General features: G+C 36.9%; 1 pseudogene; it reads left to right on the top strand.

Moving 5' to 3' along the window:
* The window catches only part of LOC141706734 (cell differentiation protein rcd1-like), a 34316-nt pseudogene extending 12165 nt beyond the window's left edge, over positions 1-22151 (top strand).

Genomic DNA, 22151 nt, shown 5'->3' with positions numbered 1-22151 from the left:
TACATTTTGTTCCAAGTGAGAAGCAACTTGCAGATATCTTTACCAAGCCACTGGATGAATCCACCTTTTCAAGGTTGGTAAGTGAGTTATGTATGCTTAATTACTCTTAAATTTATCTGAGTTATTTTGCAAGTTGTAATGTAGCCAGAAATTTAGTTGATTTTTAAGTCTTGGATGAAATTTTGGACAAGTCAAAATTTGCATCTCGACGGATGATCCTTATCCATCGAGTTTAGTCATCCGTCGATATACTACTTGCTAATAAAAGTCAATTATTTTTCTGGAATACTTTATGACTCGACGGATATCAGTTTATCCTCATCCGTCGAATTGTCTAAATCTCAGCCGTTAATTCCCTGAACATTATCCATCGAGTATACTTATAGTTTGTAAGCATTACACGACGGATAATGGGTGGAATTTTTACAGTTTACTTTTAAACGACTATTTTAGGCAATTTCTATTGGTTAATTTACTTTTCTTTATTATTTTTATCAGTTATTTTTGAGATAGTATAAAAGCTTATTTCATTCCAATTGTTTTCTTTTATCATTCTCAAATTCAACTGCTTTTATTTCATTCTCTCTCAAGCAAATATTCTCTTTCTCTCCAAGCTTTCACTCTCTAACAATGGCACCTGTAGTAAAGATTATGTCTCAAACTGGGTTCATTTATGAGAAGAACAACTTCACTGCTTTGGTCAATAAGGGTATTCAGCAATCAGAGGACTATCACAAGATGATGGACTTTGTGAAGAACTGCAAGTTCAATTACGCCATGCTGGAATCACCCACAATCTTCTGTGAAGTTGTTGAAGAGATGTGGACCACTGCAATCTACAACTCTACGGACAAGACCATCACTCTAACCATCAAAGGTAATGAATTCTGTATCAATAGTGATGTGTTAAAAGCATGTTTCAAAATTCCTGATAATAATGTGACCTCACCACACACTGACACTGATATTATCAATATGCTAAATTCCATGCATTATGCACTTCCTACTTCTAAACTGAGTGATATTAGAAGAATGGGTCTTAGGAAGGAGTGGAGTTTCATGTGTGATGTAGTTACTAAGGTTTTTTCTGGAAAAGTCAGTAATTTTGATTCTGTGAACATTTCCATGCTTAACATGCTATACATGCTAGTTACATATAAATTTTATAATTTCAGTGACCTTGTCTTGATTGAGTTAGGTTTTAAACTAGGTGAGTTAGCTAAAAGAGGAAAGAATGTGTATTATGCTAGATTTTTCATGTTATTAGCTAACCATCTATGTCAAGAGATTGTACTTGAGAACCCAAACAACAAACTGGCTTGTTAGGTTCAAGAGAGAAGACTCATTGTAGATTTGAACAAAGCCAACCATCACAGGGATGTGCCAATGTTCTATTTTCCTGTAATGTAGGCACCTCAGGTAAGTGAGGTAAGTCCATCCATCCCTACAACTGTTCCAACCTCCTCAATTTCTTTGAGTTCAGGAGTAGCTATGGCAACTGTGACAATGACCAAACAGTTGCCTACCAAAGCTGCCAAAACTACTACTATTTCTAAATCCAAATCAAAGAAAACCCCCTCTAGTATCTCTCAAAAGGTACCAATTGAAAAATCCACCAAAGCCAAAGAGGGAAGTGTGAAGGAGGGTAAGTTAGGTGAGGGAAGGGGTGAACATCAAAGAAACCCCAAGAATAAGGTTGGAGAGTTGAGTGAATCCCAACCTAGCCACACTGCAGTTTCCTAACAAACTGCAGTGTTTAAAAAGGATAAAAACTCACTTCTAGCTGCATCCTCCCAAAAGGATGCAGTTATTGAACAAAGCTCTCAGCCAAGAGCACAGGCCAAAAGGGTTAGGGACACAAGATGACCCCCAAACCTACACAAGAAAGAAGAAATCTAAAACCTTTGGGGATGCACAGGGCACACACACAATGCAAACTGGTGCTAAAGACACAATCCCTGCACTCTCTCAAATTCAGTTTGATGTGGCTCCAATAAATGTGAAGTCACAGCCAAAATCTCTAATAATAGAAGCATCTGAAACACCATACTCATCAACAAACTCTCTGGAAGTGGATATGATAAACACTTCAATTCCTGATTCCCCTTCTTTAACTCTGTTGGGGAAGCCAAAATCTAGTGCAAGTGAGCATCATCTTTTAGATGATTTGTTGGCTCACTTGCCAATTCTTTCAGATTCTATTGTGACATCTGTGCCCCAAATATCTTCAATCAACACAGAGTCAACAATAGTTTCTCTTCCCACCTCATTCATTTCTACTCTCTCGATGAATATTGCTCATCCGTCGAGTAGTGATTGTATCCCGACGGATAAGCCTAACATCAGTTATCCGTCGGATACCATTACCACTCACTCGACGGATATCACTTATCCGTCGAGTATCTCTGCACAACTTCAAACTTCAATTATTTCAAGTGCAGAAGATTTAGTGGTTATACAGTCACTCTTAGGACTGAGAGAGGAAAGTGTATTGAGTGAGATGCTGGGTTGCTCCCAGGCAAAAGGAAAGACAATTTCAGCAACATTACAAAGCTGTAATTGATAACATTTCCTTGGATGCTGACACTTTTACTCACCCTGTGTCAGCCTATCTACTCTTGGCTGCTCAGGGCAATGTGGAGGCAGAACAGACTTTGAACTTAGTACACACCTCAGAATCTCTTCAAAGAGATAAAGCTGTTATCAATATGATGCCTTCTCAAGCTGGTGAGCCATCTGAAGAATTTGAAGTAAATTCTAATGATGATGACTCTGTTTTTTTGGATGGAATCATGAACTTAGGGGAGATGAAGGCCAAAGTTCTATTTCAAATTTACCTGAATGGGCATGGACAAAGGAATCTACACCAGGACAATTTGGTGTATCTTTGGTTAAGCAAGTTATGGCTATTCAAAAGGCCCTTCAGGAAACTTCAGATGCTGGTATTAAGGCTATTCTTCAAGCTCACCTAGACTCTCTACATCTCATGAAGATCCAGCAATTAAGACAGAATCTGAGTGTGGATGAACTAAAAATGGATATAGCTGACTTGAAGACTTACAACTCTGAGAAGCTGGATTCAGTTATGCCATATGGTACCATGCAGGATCTATTACCGAGACTGAGAAGAAAATCAGATTCTGAAAAGAAGCTGGCCAAGTTGGAAGATAGAGTTCAAGTTATTGAAAAGTCTGTGGCCACCATTCTTCAAAATTAACAGTCTCAGACAAACCTTCTAATGCAACTAGCTAAAGCACAAGGCCTAACTTGATGATAACAAAAAGGGGGAGAGAGAATCAAGTAAGGGGGAGAAAGGACCAAGTGAGGGGGAGAAACTTCAAGTACAAATCAACAAAGTAATTGTACCTTCAATTACTGTCTCCAAGCCACCAATTGCAGATGGTATAGATCTAATTGAAGCAGCAGCAACAAACTTAAAGGTTGCTGAAAAAGGAAAGTTGAGTTTGATCAACTGGGAGAAGATTGATGAGGAGATACAGAAAAAGTTTGAACTTGTCAAGGAGCCAGTTAAGTCAGCCATCCATCACTCTCAAGTCAAGCAAATAAGTGTGAATGAGATGAACATGAATTATCTGGAAAGAGGACAATCTTCCTACATCAAGTCTCCAAAGGCTGAAACAATTCTTAAACCAAGGGAAAATTATCCAAAATCATCTTTGAAGAACCCCTTGGACACTGTGTATGAGACACCCAAGCCTGATGAGAAGAAGCTTCTGTCAAGATCAATTATCTTCTATAAAGATCCAGTTGATTCAGCTTCAAAAAGGAGAATTGCTAAGATATTTAGAAATGGAAAGAAAATTTGTGTGGTAGCTGGACATCCACAATTTGCTCAAGAAAAGAGAGAAGAAAAAGCCAGATTGAAGCATGCAAAGAAGCAAGCTGCTCTAGATGCAAAGAAGACTAAACAAAAGAAAGAGCAGATTGTTATCTTGGCCAAGCTGCAGGCTGTGAATTCATCTCAACAAATTCCCTCTCAACCATCTGAAGCTGCTGAATCAAAGAAGCAAATTGAAGAACATAAGAAATCCCCAAGGAAGAAAAAATTGGCTAGAAGAACAAAAAGGAAACTGAATATTGTTGACAAGGAATTGGAAGATCAATTTCCTAAGGAACCCACACCAGCTACAACTCAAGCATCAAAGCCCTCTGTGGTATTTGAAGACATAAGGGTGGTGGATCCCTACAGGAATATTCATGGTGAACCTATTGTGCCAAAGGATGAGCCAATAGAGTGGGATAACATACCAATTCCTAACTTCAGCTTACCAATCCTTAGCAAGCCAAAAAGGACAAAGTCAAGGGCAGTCAAGAAAGTGAAGTTATCACCTCTCAAATCCAAATCAGTTATTAAAGCTCAACCCAAAGTCAACAGGGGAGACTACTTGTACTTGTGTGACATCAAAGAATTTTCAGATCTAAATCTTTATCTAGATGAACTGGATGAAGTGAGGGGAATTGATGCATACAGGAACCTACCTGAAAGGTTAGTGTTTAAGTACAAAGGAGGAAGGGAGATTCAGTGGCCACTTCACAGGATTCTTCAAGAAAGCCAAGTTGTACTGATTAAAGTTTATTCATCCTTCAAGAAGAACTTTGGGTTCAATGTAACTGCAAGAAGACTAGTATTGAAGAAGATTGAAGAACTAAGGAGTATTAGAGCTAAAGATGCACTCCCAAAGACTCTAATCATCCCATACACAGGGAGAAGAGTGCATCTAAGGCCCTACTGGCTGATGGAGTTCATAGATGACAAAGGTGTGAGAAGATTCTTCAGGTTAGAAGACCAACTGAGTATCTCTAGCAATGAGACTCTCTTGGAAATGCAAGAAAAGCTAGATCTATCAGAATCTGATGAACTGGAATTCCACAGGCAACTCCAAAATCAGATTGATGAAAACAACAGAAAGCTTGGAAGAAGATCCAGACCTTCAAGAAACTAGAAAAATCTGCTCAGGCTAGAGGAGCATTTTGAAAATGACTGTGAGCCAAACCTTATACATTTTGATTATTTGAACCACTTTCAGTATTATCTGCTTATCTTTAAAGCTGTATATTTAAGATGTTTTGTTATCATCAGGTATCTCTTAATTTATGGCTACAATTCCAGTAGACATAAATTGGGGGAGATTGTTGTGCATATGTTGTGTACTTGATGATTTCATAAACAAAACATCTAAGTAGATTTTACTTAGTGAAATAATGTAGCACTCGACGGGTAAGAATGATAGTCCCGACGGATAACTCATTAAAGTCCCAACGGATGTTAACTAATTATCCATCGAGTGAGTAGCTTATGTAATAATAAGTCTGTAGCACAGTTCTGTATACATCTTTGTATAGATTCTGTAGTAGCCTATAAGTCATGTTGACTTTAACTAGATATGCATAGTAGGTTGATTAATTGTATATATATGATGTCTTGTAATTCTGCATAAGTGAAATGAAGTCAAGTGCCAAAATAGCTACCAACGGATGATTAACAAAGCCATCGACGGATGATCAAATGACTATCAACGGATATTTAAAATAGCAGTCGACGGATGATCAATGAAGCCATCAACGAATGTTCAGAAAGTCGACGGATGATCATATATCCAACGGATGTTCATAGAATCCAACGGATGATCATATAAAGAATTTAAACAGCAGTTGAACAGTGAAAGCTGAGCACAACCGTCGAGATGTATACAAATCTACCGTGGAAGCCCATTAACTGGGTAATAGAGAATGAAAAGCAGCAAAGCTTAAGACTGATAGTTTTTATATGTATTCAGTCTTTTTGACTTTGTAATCTTGGTAATATATAAACCAAGAACGTAGAAAATAGAAAAATAAGAAGTTGAGAAAGAAAAACAGAGAAATCTCTGTAAGCAGAATCACTAGCATTTCCCTGTATTCTCAGCAGTTCAATTTGTAAGCAGCTGTGAGCATTCTTGCACACAGAGTCCTCTCGATATATAATATATATCTCTGGTGAAATTGTTCAAATCCACCAGAAAGTTTTTAAAGACTCTTGTTTTTAATTACTTATGTTTTGATTCAATTAAGTTTCAATTCCGCATTGTGCTAATCAAAACACTTATATCTATATTCGAGTTGAACATTTTTATTTCGAGAAAAAGGTTCAAGAATTCCATTCAACCCCCCTTCTGTAATTCTTGCTATATTGTTAAGGGACTAACAGATATTTTCGTCAAACTTGTAATTTAAATTTACTAAACGTAGAATGTGATAATGTTTTTCGGCTAGTCATGTAGTCAAATTTCGAGTATTTTTTTAATAATGGGCCAAATTCTGATTTCAAATTCAAAATAAACAAAAATTCATTGACTCATTATAATTCGAACTTATCTAAATATTTAATACCAATCTAGATTATTTATATATAGGCGATTCTATTTTCAATATTTTCTTTAAAAATTATATATATACATTTTATTTGCTTTTTATAATAAAAAATTGCTAAAAATATATGAGATTTATTTTCAAACTAAATAATAATAATAAATAAAATAATAATCCATTTATGTATTTTTCCTAACTTTATATTTAGAATTTAGTTCTTTAAAATTAATTGTACACATATTCAAGTAACTATCATTTTTTTTGCGGAATTCAAGTAGATATCTTTAAAGTTAAATAAAATATATGATAAAAAGCACATATGGCAATATGGTGTGGTGGTACGAGGTTGTATAAAAGAATGAAGCAACCCGAGTTTGATTCCCACAAAACACAACTTTTATATAAATATTAAAAATAGGGGTAGTTTAGTCTTTTCAATGAGACTTTTTAATCTCAAAATATTATCCCCTTGTTGTGCTATTATATATAGAAGAGATATATTTATTTTGTTCTAGCTGTTTCCATTTTGATACAATTACAAACTATTGTTCAGTGACATAAGTCACTTCCTGTAGTTGCAGACTCCGTAGTGTCTTATGATTTTCTAATTCGATTATACTCTATAAATATATTTTTTTAATTCATTTCTAATGTGTAGCAGATGTTGACATCTTATGAATGTTTCGAAAATAAGAGAGACAACTTGTATATGTTATTGCTATATATAAGCTACGGTCTCTCAATGTTTCCTTCAACAATGGTCAAACTATCTATAGTTATATGCCTGCTCATATTAGCTTTACACACACACATCACACATATATGTGTGTTTGTGTGTATCTTAGTAGGTTTAGGAGCTGGATTCTGGATCTTATTACAGTAGTGACTAGATCAGTGTGAATATTTCCATAGCTCAAAGTCAAAAGATCATTTTAGAAAACCAAGAGACAAAAGAAAATGAAATATCAATTATGGAATAGAAAAAAATAAAAGCAGTAATCATAATAATTTCTAATTTATTATTTTTTATCTGCTTCTGCAAAAATTGATTCTTGCAAAATTGTTTGTGGTTAAGCCTAAATTTTGGCAGAGTGCTGCTTGCTTCTTATGCAAAAGTGAATAATTGGTCCACAACAACCAGAAGATATGTAGAGTCTTTATGTTTCTATCAGGCTATGTTCAAATGATGACATAATTAGCTTAATAACATCTGCATGTTCTGTGCATGACTAACAAACATTTACTCGTTTGCAGCTCATATTCCTCTATATCTGTATCATTTTCTCAATGCTACTAGCAAATCAAGGCCATTTAAATACCTAATGCTTACTAGTGTGGGGGTGATCGGTACCCTGGTGAAGGTAATATATTTTTCTTTACATTTGCACAACACACACGTCCACTATGTTCAACTTGAATCATAAACATTTTATTCAGGTGGATGATACTGAAGTTATAAGTTTCCTGCTATCCACTGAAATTATTCCGATGTGCTTGCGTACGATGAAAATGGGGAGTGAATTATCTAAAACAGTTGAGTCTATCCTGAATGCTATATATATATTTGACAGATATATGTCAATGTCAGGTGGCCATATTCATAGTGCAAAGAATCTTATTAGATGATATTGGCTTGGATTACATCTGTACATTACAACTGCAGAATGATTTTTTGCTGTGGGTCACGTTCTGGCAAACATGGTTGGTGCTCTTGCTGCACAACCATCATCACGGCTGTTGAAGCATATTATTCGCTGCTACTTGCGCTTATCAGATAATCTAAGTGTTAGGAATATATGTGCATTAGTTTGATGATATGTTTAACAAAACACTTAAGTAGAAATTCAGTGTCTGTAGCCTCAACGGATAAGACCACTTTGGCTATCCGTTGATGGTGTAGCTTTACTTAGAAATAAGTCTAGTGTTGTAGCATATTTCAGTCTCTGTATTTAAGATGTAATTCTTAGAAGTTGAGAGAAACTATGAGTCATGTTGACTACTAGAAGATATACAGATAGGAAGGCCAATTGTAAATATTTCATGCCTTGTAATTTTGTATAAATGAAGTGGTATCAACGGATGACTTAAAGACCTTCAACGGATGAGAAGCTAAGCTTCAACGGATGTCTCTAAAGCTTCAACGGATAACATCCTTCAACGGATGAGTGCATCAACGGATGAAAGCTTCAACGGATGTTCTGTTGATTAACCGTTGATAAGTGGTAGTTGTACCTACAAACAGAGGCACGTGGGTGAACAGAGATAACTGAAATGTGGCAGCCTAATTTCAGGAACATCAGAAAAAGCAGCCGTTCTACTCTAGTATAAAGAGACATTAAGTCAACAAAGTACTGGAGTGAACTGGAGAAGAAACAAGTGGAGATCTTACTTTATTATTTTATATATCCTAGTCTTCACTTGTAAACTTGGTAATATATAAACCAAGTAGTAGCTAGTAATTAGAAGAGAATTTTTCCAGAGCTGTTTAGAAAAATCTTGAGAGAAAAATTATCTAGTTTGTACTAGGATGCAGCTGTGATCAAATTCTTAGATCACAGAATTTCTGAAATACCATCTCTGGTGGAACAACAAATCCACCAGAATTTGTGTTCTTTACATTTGTGTTTGAATATATATCTGTCTGTATCAGCTTAAAGCAATTCACACACTTGTTCATCTTGAACACACAGTCTTTATAAACTGCTCAAAACTTGAAAAAGTTTTGAGATTTACATTCAACCCCCCTTCTGTAAATCTCATTGTTAGTTCTCTAGAAATAACAATTGGTATCAGAGCAGGCTCTTGACAAACAAAGAGTTTAAAGATCTTGGAATCTAACAAAGATGAGTAAGAAAGATATTGGAGTAAAAATCCCAGTTCTTGACAGAGACAGTTATCACCACTGGAAGGTGAAAATGCACCTTCATCTACTCTCCCAAGATGAAGGTTATGTAAACTGTATTGAGAATGGTCCTCACATTCCCCACAAAGTAGCCACAGTTGCTACGGCCACAATTGCTGTTGGTCAATCCATTCCAAAACCTAGAGCAGAATGGACAATGGAAGACACAGAAGAAGTCCACAAGGATAAGAAGGCTATGAACATTTTGTTTAATGGTCTTGACAAGGATATGTTTGATAATGTGATAAATTGCTCAACTGCCAAAGAGGTTTGGGACACAGTTCAGCTGCTGTGTGAAGGTACAGAACAAGTAAAAGAGAACAAGATGCAGCTTCTCATTCAACAGTATGAGTATTTTCATTTTGAAGAAAATGAATCTTTAAATGACACATTTAACAGATTCCAAAAGCTGTTGAATGGATTGAAGCTGTATGGTAGAGTGTACCAGGTGAAGGATTCAAATCTTAAATTCTTAAGATCCTTGCCAAAGGAATGGAAACCCATGACTGTCTCCTTAAGAAACTCTCAGGATTATAAGGACTTCACTCTTGAAAGATTATATGGAATCTTGAAGACTTATGAACTAGAGTTGGAACAGGATGAGGTATTGGAGAAGGGGAGAAAGAAAGGAAGTTCAGTTGCATTGGTAGCTGAAAATGAGAGGGAATGCAGACAAGAAACTGTGAGATCTACATCAAACTCCAAAGATGGTACAAGATATCAGGAATCAAGCAAAGGAAAAGAGCAAGTTGCTGAGAATGAAGACAACTCCAGTCAAGATGACTCTGATAGTGTTGATGAGCATCTTGCATTTCTGTCCAGGAGATTTGCAAAGATGAAGTTTAAGAAAAACACTAGAGCCACTAAACCTCATAAGAACATGGTGGACAAATCAAAGTTCAAGTGTTTCAATTGTGGTATAAGTGGACACTTTGCAAGTGAGTGCAGAAAGCCAACTTCTGAAAAGAAGAAATTTGACCAAGTAGATTACAAGAAGAAATATTTTGATCTGCTCAAGCAAAAGGAAAGGGCTTTCATTACTCAAGAAAAAGATTGGGCAGCTGATGGAGAGGAAGAGAATGAAGATGTGGAGTATGTCAACTTAGCTCTCATGGCTGATTCTGAGGAAAATGAAGTTAGTTCATCAAGCAATCAGGTAACAACTCAGGTAATCACTACTGATGTAACACAACTTACTAAAGAAGAGTGCAATGATGCTTTTAATGACATGTCTACTGAATTGTATCATTTACGTGTGTCTCTTAAATCTCTTGCTAAAGAAAATAGTAGGATTAAAGAGAATAATCTGTTTTTAAGTAATAGAAATGCTATGTTAGAAGATAAGTTGATTGACCTAGAGAAAACCAAGCTGCATTGTATATCTGTTGAGAATGAACTAGCTGAATCTATTAAGAAAGTAGAAATACTTTCTAATCAATTAAAGAGAGAGCAAGAGGTGATTAAAGCCTGGAAAACATCTAGGGATGTTAGTGCTCAAATTGCCAAGGTCCAAGGAATTGAATCATTCTGTGAAACTGCCTGGGATAAAAACAAAAAGAAACTGGAATTAATTGATGGGCTGTCAACGGATGTGGAATCAACGGATGATGAAGGTTATCCGTTGAAGGAAGAAAATGAGCATCCGTTGAAGGTTCCTCAATTAAAACAGGCAGATGTTTCTAATAGTGAAAATCTAAAGAAACTCAACAAAAAGTTTGGTTCAACTTCCAAGAACTTTGTTAAAGAAGAAGCAAGCACATCCAAAGATGTCAGTAAGGTGAATATAGGGCACATGACCTTAGAACAGTTAAATAATAGGCTCAAGATGGTTGAGGATAAAAAGGAAACTAAAAGAAAATCTAACAGAAATGGGAAGGTAGGTGTTAACAAACATAACAATTACACACCTGATAGGTATGCTCCTAGAAAAAGCTGTGTGCATTGTAGTAGTGTTAATCATCTATCTGCTAATTGCAAATCTATTAAGAAAACCCCCATAACTGTACCCTCTTCCATGCCTAACATGTCTGCATCATCTCTACATGCTATGCCTACTATGTCTCAACAGAATCCTTATGCATATTTTGCAAACATGCCATATTTTAACAATCCTTATCTTGCTGCATTTAGTATGCCTCAAATGCCATACAATATGCCTATGTGGAATAACATGTATGCACAATCCATGCCTTATCATATTCCAAATGTGCTAAATGATTCTGTGACTAACCCTACACCTCAACCAACTACATCCAAGACCAAGGTTGACTCAAAGTTACCTAAGTCTAGAGATGCAGGAGGAATGAAGTCTAGGAGAAAGGCTAACAAGAATGGACCCAAGGAAACTTGGGTACCAAAATCAAATTGATTGATTTTATGGTGTGCAGGGAAATAGAAGAAATCTATGGTACTTGGACAGTGGCTGTTCAAGACACATGACAGGAGATTTCTCCCTGCTCACAGAGTTTAAGGAAAGAGCTGGCCCTAGCATAACCTTTGGAGATGACAGCAAAGGGTTTACTATGGGATATGGCTTGATTTCAATAAGGAATGTCATCATTGATGAAGTTGCATTAGTTGATGGTCTCAAACATAACTTACTGAGCATCAGTCAACTATGTGATAAAGGGAATACAGTTTCCTTCAATTCTGAAGCCTGTGTTGTCACTAGTAAGAAAGACAACAAAGTGGTTCTAACTGGAGTTAGAAAAGGAAATGTGTACTTAGCTGACTTCAACTCTGCAAATGCAGAATCTATTACTTGTCTCTTCAGCAAAGCAAGTTCAGTTGAGAGTTGGCTATGGCACAAGAAGCTATCCCATTTGAATTTCAAGACAATGAATGATCTAGTCAAAAAGGACCTAGTAAGAGGAATTCCTCTTGTTGAATTCTCAAGGGATGGTTTGTGTGATGCTTGTCAGAAAGGCAAACAAAGGAAAACATCATTCAAAAAGAAGCTTGAAACAACAATTGATGAACCATTACAGCTGCTACATATGGATTTGTTTGGACCAGTCAATGTATTGTCAATTGCAAGAAAAAGATATTGCTTAGTGATTGTAGATGATTTCTCAAAGTTTTCATGGGTCTATTTTCTTGGATCAAAGAATGAAGCAAGTGAAATCATTATCAATCACATCAGGCAAGTCAATAATCATCCTGACCTGAAGGTTAGGAATATCAGGAGTGACAATGGAACTGAGTTCAAGAATTTATCAATGAGGCTGTTCTGTGAAGAAAATGGAATCATGCATGAGTTCTCAGCTCCAAGAACACCTCAGCAAAATGGGGTAGTTGAAAGAAAGAACATATCTTTAATTGAGGCTGCCAGAACAATGCTTGAAGAATCAAAGTTACCAACATATTTCTGGGCTGAAGCTGTTAATTGTGCCTGTTTCACTCAAAATATCTCTTTGATCAATCAAGCTAAAGGCATGACTCCTTATCAGTTGTTCAAGAGAAGAAAACCAACTCTAAACTTTCTTCATGTCTTTGGATGTAAATGCTTTATACTAAGGAATCAATCTTACCATAAAGGGAAGTTTGATGCAAAGGCTGATGAAGGGATATTTGTTGGTTATTCAGCTGGAAAATCTTATAGAGTCTACAATCTAAGAACCAACATTGTTATGGAATCTGTGCATGTTGTGTTTGATGATAAAAAGATTGATGGACTAACAGATGAGGGACAATATGAGAGACTCAAATTTGACAACATTGAGATATATTGTGATGATAGTGAAGAGGAGACTGATGGAGATAACACTTCAAAAGGGATTCAAAACATGCCCTTGGATAATGCACAAAATTCTGCATCCGTTGATAGAGGCAATGCAGTATCCGTTGAAAGACATGGTGTATCATCCGTTGAAGTACTAAATGAAGCATCCGGTGATCATAGTTTATCAACGGATAATCGATTTACATCATCAGTTGATAGAACTCCAAGTTCCCTGCAAAGGACCAACAACTCAGGGGGAGTTTCAACTAGTCAACACTCTGTCTCACATCATGACAATACTGAGGCCACCTCATCTAGAGCACATCTTCCACTTCAAAGGAAATGGACCAAGAATCATCCCTTTGAACTAATCATTGGTGATGCATCATCTAAAGTGCAAACAAGAAGAGCTACTCAAGATGAATGTCTGTATAGTAGTTTTCTATCTCAGGAGGAACCTAAGAAAGTGGAAGAAGCCTTATTGGATCCAGATTGGATATTAGCTATGCAGGAAGAGCTAAACCAATTTGAGAGAAACCAAGTTTGGAAGCTGGTACCCAAACCAAAGAACAAGAGTCCTATTGACACAAAATGGGTATTCAGAGACAAGATGGATGAAAATGGCATTATCATAAGGAATAAAGCCAGATTGGTTGCTAAAGGCTATTCTCAGCAAGAGGGAATAGATTTTGATGAGACATATGCTCCTGTTGCAAGACTTGAAGCCATCAGAATTTTTCTAGCCTATGCAGCTCATGCCAATTTCAAAGTCTATCAAATGGATGTCAAGAGTGCATTTCTAAATGGGAAATTAGAGGAAGAAGTCTATGTAAGTCAACCTCCAGGATTTGAAGATCCAAATTTTCCAGACTATGTATATTATCTGTTGAAAGCACTCTATGGACTGAAGCAAGCACCTAGAGCCTGGTATGAAACCTTATCAAAATTTCTTTTGGAGAATCACTTCACTAGAGGTACTGTTGATAAAACTCTCTTCTTTAGGAATGTTAATGGCTCTAGTATACTTGTTCAAATTTATGTAGACGACATAATATTTGGTTCTAAAGATGATAAACTTTGTAAAAAGTTTGCTAAGCTAATGCAAAGTAATTATGAAATGAGCCTTATGGGAGAACTAACCTATTTTCTTGGTTTACAAATTAAACAAGTTAGTAATGGAATTTTCATTAGTCAAACTAAATATATTCATGATCTTTTAAAGAAGTTTGACTTAATGGAATGTTCATCTGCAAAACTCCCATGGCCACTGCCACCAAACTTGAATTAAATAAGACTGAAAGGTCTGTGGACATTACAAGTTATAGAGGCATGGTTGGTTCACTTTTATATTTAACTGCTAGCAGACCAGATATAATGTTTGCTACATGTCTGTGTGCTAGATTTCAAGCTGATCCTAGGGAGTCTCACTTAATAGCTATCAAAAGGATTTTCAGATATCTCAAGGGTACACCGAATTTAGGTATTTGGTATCCTAGAGAATCTGGTTTTGATCTAATTGGTTATTCAGATGCAGACTATGCAGGTTGCAAAATAGACAGGAAAAGTACAACAGGCTCCTGCCAATTCCTGGGAAACAAGCTTGTATCATGGTTTAGCAAAAAGCAAAATTCAGTCTCTACTTCTACAGCTGAGGCTGAATACATTGCTGCTGGAAGTTGCTGCTCTCAAGTGTTATGGATGAGAAATCAACTCCTTGACTATGGACTTCATGTTGATAGAATTCCTATCTTTTGTGACAACACAAGTGCCATAGCCATAACAGAGAATCCTGTACAGCACTCAAGAACCAAGCACATTGATATCAAGTACCACTTCATTAGGGAGCATGTCATGAATGGTACAGTGGAACTACATTTTGTTCCAAGTGAACAACAAATTGCAGACATATTTACCAAGCCACTTGATGAATCAACATTCACAAGATTAGTAAGTGAGCTAGGTATGCTTAATTACTCTTAGAATTCATGTCCTTATTGCAATTTGAATTGAAGCCTGAAATATATTAGTTGCTAGAACAAATTTGACTTTTAACAAAGTTTATTCCATCAACGGATGTTTCCTATCCGTTGAAAGTCAAAATTGCTCTATCAACGGATATTCATTATCCGTTGAAAGACAAATACATTTCTGGAATTTTTATCCGTCAACGGATAAAACTGATGTACCTTTCAACGGATGACAATTTGCCTTATCCGTTGAAATGTCACATCAGTCGATTCAGGTGTTTCACAGCCGTTGATTCTAATTTCTTAACCGTTGATACTCATACATACATCTGTATGTATTGGTTTTAAAGGTAGTTGTTAGAATACTTACAGTTTATTCTTAAACGGCTGAAATTCACTAACATATACTTATTGATTAATCTTTTACTAATTTTTTTTTTGAAAGCATATAAGCCCTTCTGATTTTTCATTTTTACTTTACGCTTTCTTAAAATTTCAAGCATTTACCATTTTCTCTCTGCAAAACCTTCAAGTTATTCTCTACAATTTCTACTCACAACAATGGCACCAGTCGTGAAAATTATGTCTCAATCTGGGTTCATCTATGAGAAGAACAATTTCATAGCTTTGGTAGAGAAGAATGAAGCCCATTCAGACTATCACAAAATGATGGACTTCATCAAAAACTGTAAACTTAGCTATGCAATGCTGGAAGCCCCAACGATTTACTGTGAAGTAGTTGAGGAGATTTGGACAACTGCTGAGTTCAACTCCATAGATATGACTATCTCCTTCACTCTCAAAGGTAAAAATCACTGTATTAACTGTGATGATTTACAAGCATATTTTAAATTACCTGAGAACAATGCCATGACACCACACACTGATAATGATGTATCCAGCATGTTAGATTCCATAGGTTATTCTCTTAACTCTGCTAGTTTAGGGAGTATTAGAAGAAAAGGCCTTAGGAAAGAATGGAGTTTTCTTGGGGATGCCTTTATAAAGGTTTTCTCTGGGAAAATTAGTAATTTTGATGCCATAACTTCATCTCTTGTTAATATGCTCTATATGCTTGTTTCTGATAGGTATTTTAACCTTAGCAACTATGTGATGCTAGAATTGGGTACTAGATTAGGTAACAAAGCTAATAGACCTAATAACATCTATTATGCTAGATTCTTTATGTTATTGGCTAACCATGTTGCTGAAGGTTTGGTCATAATCAATGAGAATAATAAACTCAAGTGCTGGGCACAAGAGAAAAGAGTTCTTGCAGATTTATTGAGAATGGATCTCAACAGCAGTGTGCCATTGGTATATTTACCAATCATGAATGCACCTCAGGTAGGTGAGGTAATTGCTTCTACAACTCCTACTTCTTCCAATCCCTCTATTTCTTTATCTTCTAGTGTGGCCATGAAATCTGTGACAATGCCCCAACAGATTTCTACCAAGGTCACCAAAACTAAACTTTCAAAATCAAAGACAAAGAAAACCACCTCTGTTGTTTCTCAAAAGACAACAGTTGTAACACCAACCATTAACCCTGAGGGGAGTGAACAGGGTGTGAGTGGTGAGGGGAGGGGTGAACATCAAAGAAACCCCCAGGATAAGGAAGGAGAGTTAAGTGCTTCCCAAGCTAGCCAAGCCACAGTTTCTCAAAAAGCTGTGGTGGTTGAAAAGGTATCTAGCACATCCCTAGTTGCATCCTCCCAAAAGGATGTTACTATTGAAAATAGTTCCCAACCAGGAACACAGAACAAACGAGGGAGGGACACTGAAGCCAAACACTCACCAACAAAAGCTTTTATTAGAAGAAAGAAGGCTAGAACCCAATCTTCTACACAGGGTGCACACACTGCACAGATACATCTATCTGTATCTATGCCTTCTCAAACTCAGTTTGATGTGGCTCCAATAAATGTGGAGTCACAGCCCCATTCTCTCACAATAATCACACATCAATCACCAAACACTTCATCACCATCTCTGGATGTGGATATGTTATTCCCATCAATTCCTGATTCTCCCTCTTTACAACTCAGGGAGGAGCCCCACTCAAATACAGGTGATCATCATCTCTTAGATGATTTGTTGGATCACCCGCAAATTCTTTCAGATATAATTGAAGGATCTGTGTCACCACATCTCAAATCAATCTACACAGATTCAACAGTTATATCACTTTCAATTTCAACTTCTTTTCCTTCTTCAACGGATATCACTCATCCGTTGACAAGTGGTTGCTCTTCAACGGATAAGCTTAACAGCAGTTATCCGTTGATAACATCAGTTTCACCTTCAACGGATATTCCACATCCGTTGATAGTCTCTCCACACATAACTGAATCAATTCCAAGTGTAGAAGACATGAATACTGTGCAATCACTCTTAGGATTGAGGGAAGGGAGTGAAAATTTGAGTGAGAGGCTGGGTTGCTCCCAGGCAAAAGGAGAGATTGAGAGCTCAAAAATGCATGCTATTTCTTCCAGCATGGCAAAAGTAAGTGAGAGGAGTACCACCTTAGTAGGTGAAGGTGAGGGAGTGAGTTGTGTGAGCCAGGGGGAGCCCCTGATGCAAGAAAATAGAGAAAAAGAGAGAAAGGCAGGTACAGTAGATATAAGGGTGGAACCAGCCATTGCTAGTGAGTCAATGATTGTGGATGATGCTGAAAAGGAAAGACAATTTCAGCAACATTACAAAGCTGTAATTGATAACATTTCCTTGGATGCTGACACTTTTACTCATCCTGTGTCAGCCTATCAAATGTTGGCTGCTCAGGGCAATGAGGAGGCAGAAAAGACACTACATCTAGTACACACAACAGAATCTCTTCAGAGGGATAAAGCTGCTATTAACAAGATGCCTTCTACAGCTGGTGAGCCATCTGAGGAATTTGGAGTAAATTCTGATGATGATGACTCTGTTTCTTTTGATGGAAGCATGAACTTAGGGGGAGATGAAGGCCCTAGTTCAATTCCAAATCTACCTGAATGGGCTTTGACAAAGGAGTATAGATCAGGGGAATTCAATGTCTCCTTAGTCAAACAAATCAACACTATTCAACAGGCCATTCAGAACACTTCACATGCAAGTATCAAGGCTATCCTTCAAGCTCACCTGGACTCACTGCATCTCATGAAGTTGCAGCAAGTAAAGCAGAATCTGAGTATGGATGATCTCAGGAAGGATATTGCTGACTTGAAATCCTACAGTTCTGAAAAATTGGATTCAGTCATGCCCTATGGTACATTGCAGGACTTGGTTTTGAGATTGAAAAAGGAATCAGTTACTGAGAAAAGGCTGGCCAAGTTGGAAGACAGAGTTCAAGTTATTGAAGATTCTGTGGCCACCATTCTTCACAACCAACAATCTCAAACCAGTCTCCTAATGCAGCTGGCAAAAGCACAAGGCTTGACCCCTCTCCTTGATGATAACAAAAAGGGGGAGAGTAAAAGGGAAGGGGAAGGAGAGCCATCTACAAAAATCAAAATATCTAAAGTGCTAGTTCCTGCCATCACTACTTCTCCAATCATTCAAATCAAAGGAAAGCCTGATGGAATTGATTTGATTCAGCTAGCAGCAGCTGAAATTCAAGTGAAAGAGCAAAGGAGGAGAATTGATGAAAGGTTGCAACTGTTGTTTGGTTCTACACAAGATAAATCAACATCTGTGAAATATAGCACAAAGATTGAACCAATCAACATGGAGCTCAAGCCAGTAGGGAGACATAAGGATGGAGAAGCTTCTTCCAAAGAACTACAAGCTATAATTCTCAAGCCCAATAAAAGATCCAATAAGGACTCTACAAAGAATCCTTTAAAAGAAGTGGACTTTCCTCCTCCAAAAGCTGATGAGAACAAGCTTTTAGGTAGGAGTATTGCTTATCTCAAAGAGACCATGGATGAGGCTGTAAGGAGAAATAGGGCTATTATCTCTAGAGAGGAAAAGAGCATATGTGTGATGCAAGGACATCCCAAATTCTCAATAGCCAAGAAGGAAGAAGTCAAGCAACTAAAGGCTGACAAAAGAGCACAAGCAAAGCTTGAACAACAGCTAAAGTCAAGTCAAGTTGAAGAAGAGAAAGGAATTGAAGTCAGGGGTGAAGACAAGATTGCAAACCTAGATGAGGTTTTTGGGAGTATATTTGGTGAGAGTATGGAAGAAAGAGAGGAATGGCAGAAGGGAAACAGAAGAAAGGCCAAGGCACATAGAAGGAGTGAAGATAATACTGAAGTAACCAAATCTATATCTAAACCACTACCTTCCATACCTGAACCTCTTGTTGCTAATCCCACTATAAACATCCATGGTGAACCAATCATTCCAAAAGAGGAACCTATTGATTGGGACACCATCAAATTGCCTACCTTTCTAACCACTCTTCCACTACCAAAGAAACAGAAAAGAAAACCCAAATCTACACCTCCCATAACCTCTAAGAAATTCACTCAAAAACAAAAGCCTAAGCCTAAGCCATCCATTTCTAAAGATGATTATGTTCACATCTGTGACATAAAAGAAATTTCAGACATTGAACTCTATCTGGATGAGCTGGAGGATGTAAGAGGAATAGCTGCTTACAGACAGCTACCAGAGAGATTAGTGTTCAGATACAAAGGAGCTGGGGAAAGAACATGGCCTCTCCACAGGATTCTGAATGAAGGCTACTCTACCTTGATTAGAGTCTTTTCAGCTATACAAAAGGATTCTGGCTTTACCAGAACTGCCAAGACTGAAATTCTCAACAAGATTGCCAATATAAGGAAAACTTGGAGGGAGCCCAATGCTTTACCCAGGACTTTACTCATTCAAGAAAGGGGAATTACAATTCACAAATCACCTCATTGGTTGATGGAATTTAGAGATGATAAAGGAGTCAGAAGATTTTTCAGACTTGAAGACCAACTCAAGATTGCCAGCAATGAAACTCTCAAGGAAATGCAATCTAAGTTGGATATCAGTGTTGAAGATGAAGCTGAATTCTTCAGACAACTCCAACTCCAAATTGAGGAAAATGACAAAGGGCTAGGAAAGAAAACCAGGGAACAAAGAAGAAAAAGATGATTTGCTCAGGCTAAAGGAGTATCCTTGGAAATACTGTAAATCTTCAATTTCCTCCTAGTACATACATTTTTGCAGCATTTTCAAATTTCTACTTAGTTTTAATTCATATATCTGTTAAGTGTTTTGTTATCATCAAGTTAACCCTGAATTTATGCCTACAATTCTTATAGACATAAATAGGGGGAGATTGTTAGGAATATATGTGCATTAGTTTGATGATATGTTTAACAAAACACTTAAGTAGAAATTCAGTGTCTGTAGCCTCAACGGATAAGACCACTTTGGCTATCCGTTGATGGTGTAGCTTTACTTAGAAATAAGTCTAGTGTTGTAGCATATTTCAGTCTCTGTATTTAAGATGTAATTCTTAGAAGTTGAGAGAAACTATGAGTCATGTTGACTACTAGAAGATATGCAGATAGGAAGGCCAATTGTAAATATTTCATGCCTTGTAATTTTGTATAAATGAAGTGGTATCAACGGATGACTTAAAGACCTTCAACGGATGAGAAGCTAAGCTTCAACGGATGTCTCTAAAGCTTCAACGGATAACATCCTTCAACGGATGAGTGCATTAACGGATGAAAGCTTCAACGGATGTTCTGTTGATTAACCGTTGATAAGTGGTAGTTGTACCTACAAACAGAGGCACGTGGGTGAACAGAGATAACTGAAATGTGGCAGCCTAATTTCAGGAACATCAGAAAAAGCAGCCGTTCTACTCTAGTATAAAGAGACATTAAGTCAACAAAGTACTGGAGTGAACTGGAGAAGAAACAAGTGGAGATCTTACTTTATTATTTTATATATCCTAGTCTTCACTTGTAAACTTGGTAATATATAAACCAAGTAGTAGCTAGTAATTAGAAGAGAATTTTTCCAGAGCTGTTTAGAAAAATTTTGAGAGAAAAATTATCTAGTTTGTACTAGGATGCAGCTGTGATCAAATTCTTAGATCACAGAATTTCTGAAATACCATCTCTGGTGGAACAACAAATCCACCAGAAAAGTTTTTAAAGGTTTATTGTGTTCTTTACATTTGTGTTTGAATATATATCTGTCTGTATCAGCTTAAAGCAATTCACACACTTGTTCATCTTGAACACACAGTCTTTATAAACTGCTCAAAACTTGAAAAAGTTTTGAGATTTACATTCAACCCCCCTTCTGTAAATCTCATTGTTAGTTCTCTAGAAATAACACTAAGGTAAATCGTATGTTATCCACTTTCTTAACCTCCATTGGGCTTCTCGTGTTGCAACATTCACAATTTACAGATGTCTATATCTTATTATCTGTCGTGCGGGCTTGTGATGCTTTGAGAAGTTGCCTGCCAAATATGCTGAGAGATTCCTCATTTAGCAGCTACCTGAGGGTAAGTACTTTTCAGAAGCTGTTATTGTCAAAGAAATTCTTGTAATGGTTCATGTGTAATCAGTGATGGTGTCCAAATATATTAGAGAAAACTTTACCTGGCCCACCAAATGCAAGATTTTGAGAACTTAGGAATTTGCATGTTGGTTATTATTGAGTGTTTGATGTGTATGTGTAGTTGGTGGAGAGTTTAGGTGATGCGATTGAGAACGGGACTCGCGATCAGCATTCCGTTGCTCTGGTTTGTGTTTTGCGGATATCGAAATGCTGTTTTTTTGGTTACGTAATTGTATTTGAATTGTGAATTATTTGGTTAAATGGGAAAGGTCAACGAATTAAACAACCATTTTGAGAAGTGCCAGCAGCTTTTAAACTCCATTTCTAGGTCTATCAACGAATCAGTAGTTGTTTGCTTAGTGATTTTGCTTTTGACGTATAAATTTTGTTCTTTCGCCTTGCTACTGTTTTTATACGGCTCTGGCATTATCTTTGGTCGGAACAAGTTTTTCCTTTGTTAGTTTCTCGGCCAATAATGGCTTACGTATTATACATTCTTGACTGGTTTTTGATATGAATTACGCATATTTTAAAAGGGATTCAATCATGTGATCTATGTTCTGCAAGATTTTGAATTTGTATTTTTGCTGTTTGCATTTGTTTGAGTTGACTACAGTCGAAATTTAATTTAGCTGACGAGATGTTTATTGTTTACGTCTTCTGGTCATTGGATAGTTTTCTTTACAGCTGA

This window comes from Apium graveolens, chromosome 1 (assembly GCF_009905375.1).
Source record: "Apium graveolens cultivar Ventura chromosome 1, ASM990537v1, whole genome shotgun sequence".
Classification (NCBI taxonomy): Eukaryota; Viridiplantae; Streptophyta; class Magnoliopsida; order Apiales; family Apiaceae; genus Apium; species Apium graveolens.
This window is presented reverse-complemented; position numbering and strand designations above follow the sequence as displayed.